Source organism: Phocoena sinus, chromosome 3 (genome assembly GCF_008692025.1).
Source record: "Phocoena sinus isolate mPhoSin1 chromosome 3, mPhoSin1.pri, whole genome shotgun sequence".
Classification (NCBI taxonomy): Eukaryota; Metazoa; Chordata; class Mammalia; order Artiodactyla; family Phocoenidae; genus Phocoena; species Phocoena sinus.
The window spans coordinates 52,955,127-52,966,803 of NC_045765.1; the positions used below are offsets into that span (position 1 = coordinate 52,955,127).

General features: G+C 41.9%; 1 long non-coding RNA gene across 1 annotated transcript; it reads right to left on the minus strand.

The window, feature by feature from the left end:
• Positions 1 to 4,972: 4,972 nt before the first annotated feature.
• Positions 4,973 to 11,398, minus strand: LOC116751455. The gene is made up of 3 exons (XR_004349266.1): positions 11,302 to 11,398; positions 5,241 to 5,378; positions 4,973 to 5,093 (listed from the first exon to the last, which is right to left on the minus strand). It is a non-coding gene; the product is annotated as an uncharacterized LOC116751455 (long non-coding RNA).
• Positions 11,399 to 11,677: the final 279 nt, after the last annotated feature.

Sequence of the window (11,677 nt, forward strand, 5' to 3'; positions counted from 1 at the left end):
GACACGGGAGGAAGCTACTAGGCTCTACTGGAGCAAAAGCATCCAACTCCATCTCATTACTGGTGAGAATTTGGTAAGACTTAGGGAGAAGCCCAAGGGAAGAATCTAAAACTCTAGGCCTTATCTGAATCTTGGGCATTCTTGCTTGCCCACAAGATCCAGAAGCCCTTCCTTTCTTGGTCCCCTATAAAAAGAAAGTTACGGAGCCCATTCCCCCCACCACCACCAAAAAAAGAAGAAGACATCAAGAGGCCAGAAGATGAATTCTAACACACTTCCCTATCTTCTTTGGCCTAGAGCAAGTCACCAGGGCTGTGACACTGCTGTCCAGCCTCTTGGATCCCCTCCAAAAGGTCTGATGGGTACCTTCGTCAATCTGAACAGAATGGAAGCGATGGGAAATGTGGCAGACACAGCAAGGCCAGATACTTTCTCTCTCCTACTTAGGAATGAATGGTGCATGTGGACAGATTGCTAGACAAGCTGGAACACTAATATATTCTGGGAATGTTGACATCCTAGGCACAAAATATCGAAAACTGGTGATTTGTAGAACAGAGGACACGTGAATGAGCCCCTGGCTCTCTCCTCCGAGAGCAAAGGACAGTGACACATGCCTGGCCCACAGCCCTAACCATCTTTCAGCATCTCTTTTGGTTGCCTTTTTTTCCTCTTTTTTTTTTGCATAAGGGTCTGTTCTTGGCTTCTTCCACTCTCCTTGGGTGACTACAGCTGTTCCTACATCTTCAAAGAGAGCCTCTCTCCCGACGCCCCCCACCCTGTGTCTGCCCTTCCTTGGGGAGCTGTGGGTCTGTATGTTCAAGGACTCACCGGACATTGCCAGTTGGGTGATCAGCAAAAACCTTGAAAGTCTTTAGCTCTGCCCTGCTCAGTCCCGAATCTATTCCTCCTCATTAACCCACGAAAATTCAGAGTTCCAAAGCAAAAATTACTCCAAAGTGATTCCCATGATGCTTTTTTAGTCTCAAAATCAACAGAGTACCAGCAAAGAGAAGGCAGCCAGAAGGTGACCACGTTACAGACACACCTGTCCACCCTGGGCAGGCTAGGTGGATGGGTGGATGGGTGTGGGGAGGTATGGTGGGATGCATGGGGAGCAGTTCCCAGGAGACAGCAGTGGTTCCTTGAAAGTTGGAGAGGCTGGTCAAACAATCCACTGCCAACTCCAAGAGTTTTCCATATTTATGCTCAGTATAATCATTTAGAGGACCTACCTTATTGTTCATAAGTAAGGAAAATTACAAGATTTCTGTGGGGTTTGCTTACATCTTGGGATATCAGGACTTTTACAGCTTCCTTTAGCAAAGTCACCATGTGCTTAAGTAACATAAAATCGTCGAAAGAATGAGAGAAAAATCTTCTAGAAGGAATGAATGTTGAGCAGTCTCTGATTCTTGCCCCCTCCTTCAGGTTCTTCGACTGTGCCTGACCATTGCCTCTAGTTGAAGCAGAGACAAAATAAATTTTCTTTGTTTCCATTTATAATGTCTCAGATCAGCTGATGACTTTACCAACAGCATTATAAAACAAACAAGAAAACATAAATAAGGAACCCTTATGTCCTCACAGACAGTTTTAGAATTTGAAATCCAGACATATTTAATCACCAAACTCTTTAACTTTCTTTTTATAAATGCGGAAACTAAGGCCCAAAGAGAGTAAGTGAAGGGCCCAAGGCCACAAAACTACAGTGTGGTAGAGGCAGAACCTGAATTTGGGGACTTGCCTCTCCATCTTATGTCCTTTTCATTCTCTTATGATACTACTCTTTAAAAAAGGTCTTGATTCCCTCCTCCCTCTTGAGGTTCGCTCCTCCTTGCCTCTACTACGTGGCCTCCCCGAACCACCTTGGTTCCTTGGCTCATGGGAACTGGTTCACCCAATTATCTTTCTATAGTCAAGGTCAAACTCCAACCACTCAAACCAAACAACCCTTTTTCCTTATAAACCTTCCACTCAGTCCTGGTTTCCCATCCAAGCAACAAGTCTGGTTTACAATGTAGTTACCTGGGAATGGGGATTGACATCCCTGAGTCTCTGTGAATGGCCGTGGTTCAGGTAACTTGTTCCAGCCCATTTAGGAGTCTACAGTGAGTCTCCCAAACAGCACAGGGAAACAGACTCTCAAATGTTATGTATTACATCTTCAATATATTAATGCCTTAATCATAACTCTAATTACTGCACTTGTATATATATGTGTATACACACACACACTCACACAATAAGAATTATAACAAATGTATTGAGGATGATTATTCTTGCTGTGACATTTAGCCCAAAATATCAACAAGAAGGCACTTGAAGAACATGAGATTTTATACAGCGTGATGCAGTAAACTGAGTCCTGAGCCGGGAGTCATCATAATGTGTTCCTTATCCTGATTTTGCTAGCCAGGGCTCTAAGAGCCTGATCTGCATGCCAACTCAGGATATCTGAGGAATCAGCCTAGGTCAGCAGCAATCATATTTGCTTCAGGCCCCCAAAACCTTATAAGATAATAGTTTTCAAACATCTGGCTATCTCTGACGGATAGAGATGAGAGACACTCTCCACATTTGTAAAAGATAAATGGTTGAGGATGGACATTATACGATGTGTTAGATTCCTCGGTTTGCCTTTTAGAGAGTGTTCAGGGGGAACGCTAACTTTTTTCTTGAACTTTTGTTTCTGGGTACTTACAAGGGAATAATAAAATGCTTCCTTTTCCCATTCCACCCTCAGGCAAGGCCTGAGCACCCTACCCATCTCACCATCCCTTCTTCCCCTCTTCCCTCTCCCTCACCTCTACTCTTAGAAGAAAACTGCATTTTTGATTTAGGGGATTGCACTAGATCATCCCAGAGGGAAGGAGTGTGGCCTCTGCTTCGCACCAAAGCAGCAGAAGCAGCCGTACTCAAGAGGGTGGATGAAATTCTTTGGAAGGTCAGGGTTTGGGAGTTGCCGTATATAGTACTTGAACATCTGTACTCTGCTGATGTACCACACCCTGAACAGGAACGGGGATTGCTGCTAAGCCATGAAAATTGAGGGCAGTGCCAGGGGCTTCTGTGTCTTCCCTGGGCCTGTAAAAGGAGCTCTTTGAAGGACATCTCTGGGCCTCTTGGAGAAGTAATGCCCAACAGACGGCCAGGAAAAGCCATCTGGAAATAGCAGTAAATGTTCCCAATACTTCCCAAATCAATCTATGAGGCCAGCATTACTCTGATACCAAAACCAGACAAAGAGATTATACGAGAACGATAGACCAATATCCCTCATGAACGTAAATACAAAAATGCTTAACAAAATATTAGCAGATTTAATCTAGTGATACAGAAAAGGATAACTGGGGTGTATCTATATAACAGAAAACTACTCAACAACGAAGAGGAAGAAACTACCGATATGCAGGACAACATGGATGAACCGCAAAAACACTACACAAAGCAAAAGAAGCCCGACAAAGTGTGTATGTATGTATCGTGTGTGTGTGTGTGTGTGTGTGTGTGTGTGTATATAAAGCTTATAAAGCTGTAAAGAAGATGAATCAATTGTATGGTGACAAAAAACAGATCAGTGGTTGCCTGGGGTGTGGTAGGGTAGGGAGGATGAGGGGTGAGGGGTGAGGAAGGAAATTCTGTATACCATGACTCTGGGAACTGTCACACGGATGTATAACTCTCTCAAACCTTTATCAAGATGTACGCTTAAGACGGGTGCTTTTTATTTTATGTAAAAAACAGTTCAATAAATTTCACTTTTAAAAAATTTGAGGGCTTCCCTGGTGGCGCAGTGGTTGAGAGTCCGCCTGCCGATGCAGGGGACACGGGTTCGTGCCCCGGTCCGGGGAAGATCCCACATGCCGCGGAGCGGCTGGGCCCGTGAGCCATGGCCGCTGAACCTGCACGTCCGGAGCCTGTGCTCCGCAACGGGAGAGGCCACAACAGTGAGAGGCCCGCGTACCCCAAAAAAAAAAAAAAAAAAAAAAAAAATTTGGGAAAGCAATTTTGTCTAATAGAGGCTCTAATTTTTAAAAGACCACAACACTTGCTAAGGGTTGGCCAAAAGAACCGTAATCACTTACAGCAGGCGTCCCCAACCCCCGGGCCGCGGACTGCTATCAGTCCGCTGCCTGTTGGGAACCCGGCCGCACAGCAGGAGGTGAGCAGCAGGCAAGCAAGCAAAGCTTCATCAACCGCTCCCCATCGCTCCCCATCGCTCGCGTTACCACCTGAACCATCCCCCATCCCTTGTCCGTGGAAAAATTGTCTTCCACGAAACCAGTGTCTGGTGTCAAAAAGGTTGGGGACCGCTGACTTTCAGCACCGAGGATTCCCTAGAAGTGGTACCACGGTAGTCTCGGGAAAGGTGGCAACCCCAACCCTAAAAACCCTTGAATACTCAATAACTAACTAGAAGAGACATTGCATCTAAAAAGCCATGGGCTTGATGTCCCTTGACAGTCCCTGAGAGCTCAGGCTGCAAGGCTTTCAAGGGGTTAAGACCCTTCCTTCAAGTCCTAAAAGCCTTTTTTTTTGTTTTGGCAAGGCTTTCTCATGAGAGGTGTTTAGGAGCTAAGGGCAGCGCCAGATGACAGCCATCAAGAAATGGGAACCTCAGTCCTGAAACCACAAGCAACTGAATTCTGCCAACAACCTGTATGAGCTTGGAAGTGGATTCTTCCCCCTGAACCTCCTAAAAGGAGCTCAGCCCTGCCCACACCTTGATTTCGGGCTGTGAGGCCAAGAACAAAGGACCAAGCTCATTCAGATTTCTGACCTACAAAACTGTGAGATAATAAATTTGTACTATTTTAAACCTCTAAGTTTGTGGTAATTTGTTATGGCACCAATTGAAAACTTAACACGTTATAACAATAATAACCATATATAGGAATTCTATAGATTTTATTTTTAAGTCTTTATTGAATTTGTTATAATACTGCTTCTGTTTTATCTTTTGGATTTTGGCTGAGAGGCACATGGGATCTTAGCTCCCCAACCAGGGATCCAATTTGCACCCCCGGCATTGGAAGGCGAAGTCTTAACCAGTGGACCGCCACGAAAGTCCCACTATAGATTTTATTAGACTAAAAAACCAAAGAGAAGAGAGAATCAATGTCACAATTCTAATGTCTTTCTTTTTGTTCACATTTCATGATAAAAGTAACTTAAAACATGTCTATCTACTGGTCTATATCCCTAACATTAAACTTTCAATTTCCCCTTTGGTTTACCTGAATAATTCCAAGAAGTGAAATTTCATATAGAAGAGATGACATCTTTACAGCAGACCTTCTGTTTGCATCAAAAGATTCGAGTTTTTCTTCATTACAGTACAGAGGTGAACTTTGCTAAGAGACTTTCTTTGATTTCTGAAGGAAAGAATATTTAACATTTTACTCTACATACTAACATTTTACTCTACATACAGAATTAGCTGTGATTTCAAAACTATTCTTAAAAGCCGGACACACAACTTTCACTACATCAACCTTATAAGTATACAAGAAAGTCTCAAGGTTAAGCAAGACTTTCGTTTTTAAAGATGGGATTTTCCAGGTATAATCAAAATGGTTTATTAGAAATCTGTAAGATACTCTCCCTTGATTCACTAAGCAGTGGCAACTTACTAAATACCCTTTTTTTCCCCTTAGAAAGTTTTGAATAAAATATTTTGCTTAGAAACCTGACGTTAGAGTAGCATAACACCCAGGCAGAGGTGAGACTGACACGTGGCTCCTTGGAAATCACTGGAGTTTACACCAATCCAAAAGCTACCTTTAAAACTATTTGATTTTATAATGCATTAGTTAAAAGGGTCTTTTAAAATTTTTTTAATTTTATATCCAACTTTCTGAAATAATGGAGATGGTGCCAGGATGGCCCACTGATCACTGTGTCAGGGGCTTGCCTGGGGCAGGGATGTATTTTTAGTCTTCACTAGGAGAAATATTTTCAAAAGGTTAGTGGCTGGGAAGTTCCTATTCTTCCCTAATTCCAGGTGATAATTCCACTGTACAAACGTGAAGTGCCTTTTCATATTTCCTACATTTCCATCCACTTCTTCACACCTAAGATTATTTCCAAAGCACCCAGACATTTAATTTTTTTTTAAGGATTCTTACACTAGATTATTTATAAGCTAATTATCTATAGAAGTTCCAGGTCTTTCGTTTTGCTTTCTCCCTCTTTCTAGCTGCCATGTCTAATTGCAATTGTCAACCATGGTTTGTTAAAAAGACAAGCTGCCTCATGGAACACTGCTGTTAGGACACCTTTAAGGAAGCCGGTCTTAGCTACTGGAGGATGAAAAGCCTCCTGGAGGACAAAGGAGATGCCCAAGCCAGCAGCCCTCATCAACTGCAAGACATGTAAGTGAGGCCATCTTGGATCTTGCAGCCTGGATGCAAACAGCCACGCAGCCACATGAGTGAACCTGCCCGAATCCAGCAGAAGAACTACCCAACCAGTTCACGGAATGGTGAGAAAGAATAAATCATTATTGTATTAAGCCACTGTGTTTTGGAGTGGCTTGTCCCAGCAAAGGCTAACTGAAATATTAGTAAAATATTGAAAGCTTTCTGCTTGAGAGACGGAGTAAGACCAAAAGACCTGACTTTGACATTTTATCAGAGGCCCTTCTTAGAATAATAATAATAATAAAAGAAGAAAAAGTAGAGGTAACAGCTATAAATAAAAGGGCTTAGGATTGGAAAGGAAAAAATAAAACTGTCACTATTTGGAGATGACATGATTATATATATGTGAATAATATAGAAGAATCTACTAGGTTTAAATAAGCAAATTTAACAAGGTCACTGGTTTAAGGTTGATATTACAAACTTTTCTTCTATATGCAAGCAACAAACAAATAGGAAAATTAAAATGATGCCATTTACAATAGGATCAAAAAGCATGAAACACCTGGAAAGAAATTAAAGATCTGTAAGACCTCTGCACTGAAAACTACAAAGCACTACTGAGAAAAATAACACCTAAAAAAGGAAGAGATACAATATGTTCATAGACAGGAAAGTTCAAAATTCAATTATTTCAAGTTTCCCCACACTTAACTACAGATGCTACTCAAGTACAAACAAAATCTCAGCATAGGTGTTTCTTCTTTTTCCTGGAAATTGACCAGCTGATTCTAAAATTCATATGGAAAAACAAAGAGCTAGAATAAAATAGACAATCTTGAATTGAGAACAAAATTGAGGGACTGAAAACTACCAAATACCAAGCTACATTAATTAAGGCATTCATTGGCTATACTAATTCATGCAAAAATGGACAAACTGACTGATGAAACAGACCCACACCTGAGTGTGTACTAGTAGGAGAAAAGATAGTCTTTTCAATAAAATGGTCTGAGTTGATTAGATATTCATATAGAAAAAAAAGAACCTTGACCCCCTTCTTCAAACTACACATCAGTAAATTTTAGATAGACTGAAGATCTAAATGTGAAAAATAAGACAATATAGCTTGTAGTAGAAAACTAAGCGGAAAATCTTCATGATTTGGGGGAAGGCAAAGATTTCTTATATAGGACACAAGCATTCTACCACAGAGGGGAACAACTGACCAACTGGATTATATTGATCTACAAATTAACACTTCCGTTATTAATACAAAATTAATTACTTTGTTCATCCACAGACACTATTAGTAATGTGAAAGGGTAATGTTGGTATTTTGTTCATTGTGGATTTTTAAAAATTTTGTCATGGTAAAATATACATGAAATTTGTCTTTTTAACCGTTTTTTTTTTTTTTTTTTTTTTTTTTGCCGTACGCAGGCCTCTCACTGTTGTGGCCTCTCCCGTTGCGGAGCACAGGCTCCGGACGCGCAGGCCCAGCGGCCATGGCTCACGGGCCCAGCCGCTCTGCGGCATGTGGGATCTTCCCGGACCAGGGCACGAACCCGTGTCCCCTGCATCGGCAGGCGGACTCTCAACCACTGCGCCACCAGGGAAGCCCTTAACCGTTGTTTGAAGGTGCAATTCAGGGGCATTAAGTACATTCACATGGTTGGGCACAAACTAAAACTCTGTACCCATTAAACAACGGTGACATAAGAGGCTCCTGACTCCGCCTCCCATGGATGCACTGAGTATACAGGAACAGGTGAATCAATTTTCTCTCAGAGAAATCCAAAAACTAGTTGAGTAACTCCTACACACTGGTGACTGAGAAAAAAAACCACATCAAGATGGGAAGGAAAAGCTGAGAAACACTCTCCCCAGAAACTCAGCCCCTGGCATAGCAGTTCACAATTCGGAGGGAACCCTTAACTCCAAGCTTTGCCCAGGGGGACAAAGAATCTGGATCACAAATCATCTAGTGCCCCAACTCTTAAGGCTGCCACCTGAGGTACATGTCCCCAAATCACCTAGCTCTGAGAGCCAATGGGGCTTGCATTCATAAATCCCACAAAACTATAGCAAATAAATAAGCAGTTGTTAAATGGGTACATGAGGACTCTCCATGGCTATTACCAACCCCCCAACTCCCAACTCTGCTCAGAGAGATCAGACAAAAATGTCCATCCCTCAGTTTCTCCCTGGAAGTGATCTGACTGCAAACTTCTCCAGATGCTTTCTGAGGTTCTGGCTTCTAAGCAGCCTGCGTGTGGGAACTGACAGGGATCCTCTTGGAAGCCCAAGAGAGCTGGTGGGCACATCCTCTACTGTCTCCCCACGGCTCACTCCAATACTAAAACCAAGTCACCAGCTTCTCCCTGGAAGGAACTTGTCCATACTTCTAGCACCCCAACTATTATGGCTACTACCCAAGGGACAGGCTCCCAAATTACCTAGCTCTGGGAACTGATGGGGCTCAGCATTCATGAGCCCCCCAGGACCACATGAAACAAAGAGGTGGTTCTAGTCTGTGGGAGTGCTTGTGTGCCCAAATATTCTCTCTGGCTCAGCGCAGAGGGAGTAAACAAAAATACCCAGATCCCAGTTTCTTCCTGATAGGTGCTAGACTCTACATATAATGTCCTGGTTTTCCCAGCTGCTGCCTGAATGTCAGGCTTCCAATTAGCCTGCATAGGGGGCTGAAAGGGGAAGCAATGGGTAGTCCTCTGGGAACCCAAACAGGCACGTGGCATTTCCCATGTCTTTCATACACCAGCAGATCTTGGCCCATCCTCATCTACTGGGAACCACTAAGAACAAAGATGGTGGCTTGACTATGGAGAACAGTTTGGAGGTTCCTTAAAAAAAACTAAAAATAGGGCTTCCCTGGTGGCGCAGTGGTTGAGAGTCCACCTGCCGATGCAGGGGACACGGGATCGTGCCCCGGTCCGGGAAGATCCCACATGCCGCGGAGCAGCTGGGCCCGTGAGCCATGGCCGCTGAGCCTGCGCGTCTGGAGCCTGTGCTCCGCAACGGGAGAAGCCACAACAGTGAGAGGCCCGCGTACCGCAAAAAATAAATAAATAAATAAACAAATAAATTTAAAAAAAAAAAAAAAAAAACTAAAAATAGAGCTACCATATGATCCAGCAATCCCCCTCCTGGGCATACATCCAAAAAAGATGAAAACTCTAATTCAAAAAGATACGTGCACCGCCCCCCATGCTCATAGCAGCACTATTTACAATAGCCAAGACACAGAAGCAACCTAAGTCTCCATCAACAGAGGAATGGATGTAGAAGATGTGGTATATAATGGAATATTACTCAGTTATAAAAAGAATGAAATAATGCCATTTGCAGCAACACGGATGGACCCAGAGACCATCATCCTAAGTGAAGTCAGTCAGACAGAGAAAGATTACTTGTATGTGAAATCTAAAAAAAAAGATACAAATGAACTTATTTATAAAACAGAAACAGACGCACATAGAAAACAAACTTATGGTTACCAAAGGGGAAAGGAGGAGGAAGGGATAAATTAGGAATCTGGGATTAACAAATACACATTATTATATATAAAATAGATAAACAACGAGACCTACTGTACAGCATAGCATTTGTATCTTGTAATAACCTATGATTGAAAAGAATCTGAAAACAATATATATATGTAGTTGTATGGCTTGGACAATCACAGAGGTTTGAGAGGCAACTAGGAGCTCAAGGTGGGCTAATTGACTAGGCTCATCTCCTACACAAGTCCAGTCTGTCAAGGCTGAGAGAGATGGTTGTTTTATCTAATGTGTAGAAACCAACACAGAGAGTCAAGGAAAATAAAGAAATAAGGGAATATGTTCCAAACAAAAGAATAAGATAAATCTCTAGAAACAATCTTAATGAAATGTAGATAAGTGATTTATCTGATAGTTCCAACTACTGGTCATAAAATGGTCACTAAGGTCAGGAGAGCAATGCATAAAGTGAGAATTTCAACAAAAGAAAATTAAAAATATAAAAAAGTGTCAAAGAGAAATCAGAGATAAAGAATACAATATCTAAACTGAAAAATTCAATAGAGGGATTCAACAACTGACTAGCTAAAGCAAAAGAAAAGATTAGTAAACTTGAAGATTTGGTGATTTCCACTACCCTATCAAAAGAACAAAAAGAAAAAAGAATAAAAAGAGTGAAGATAGCTCAAAAGACTTATGACATACTATTAAGTGAATGCATATAAATAATACTGTTGTCTGAGAAAAAGAAGAGAGAGAGAGCAGCAGAAAGATTATCCAAAGAAATAACGACTGAAAACTTCCCTAACCTGGAGAAAGAAACAGACATCCAGATTCAGGCAGCCCAAAACATACCTAAAAAGAATCCAAAGAGATTCACAATAGGACACGTTATAATCAAATTGTCAAGTGTTAAAGACAGAGAATCTTAAAAGCAGCTCGAAAGAGGCTACTTGTTATGTACAAGGGAACCCTTGTTCAGCATATTTTGCAGAGAAACATTTCAGGCCAGAAGGGAGTGGACGATGTATTCAAACTGATGAAAGAAAAAAACCTGCCAATCAAGAATACTCTACCCGGGACTTCCCTGGTGGCACAGTGGTTAAGAATCCACCTGCCAATGCAGGGGACATGGGATCGATCCCTGGTCTGGGAAGATCCCACATGCCACGGAGCAACTAAACGCGTGCACCAACAACTACTGAGCCTGCACGCCACAACTACTGAGCCCACATGCCACAACTACTGAAGCCCATGCACCTAGAGCCCGTGCTCCACAACAAGAGAAGCCACTGCAATGAGAAGCCCATGCACCACAGCAAAGAGTAGACCCCGTGCACTGCAACTACAGAAAGCCCACACAGAGCAATGAAGACCCAGCGCAGCCACTAAAAAAAAAAAAAAGAATACTCTACCCAGCAAAGCTGTCCTTCAGAATTGAAGGAGAGAGAGTTCCCTGGACAAACAAAAACTGAAGGAGTTCATCACCAGTAGACTGGCTGGACAAGAAATGTTACAGAGAGTTCTTCAAGCTGAAAGAAAAGGACAGTAATTAGTAACATGAAAACATATGAAAGTATAAAACAAACTGGTAAAGGTAAATATATAAATTCAGAATACTCTAAATTGTAATGGTGCTAGATAAATAACGTATAACTAGTATAAAGGTTAAAAGGCTAAAGTACTTAAAATAACAGTAACTAAACTAATTTGTTAATGGATGCACAATATAAAAAGATATAAATTGTAACATCAGAAACATAAAATGTGGTAGGGAGTGTAAAAATGTAG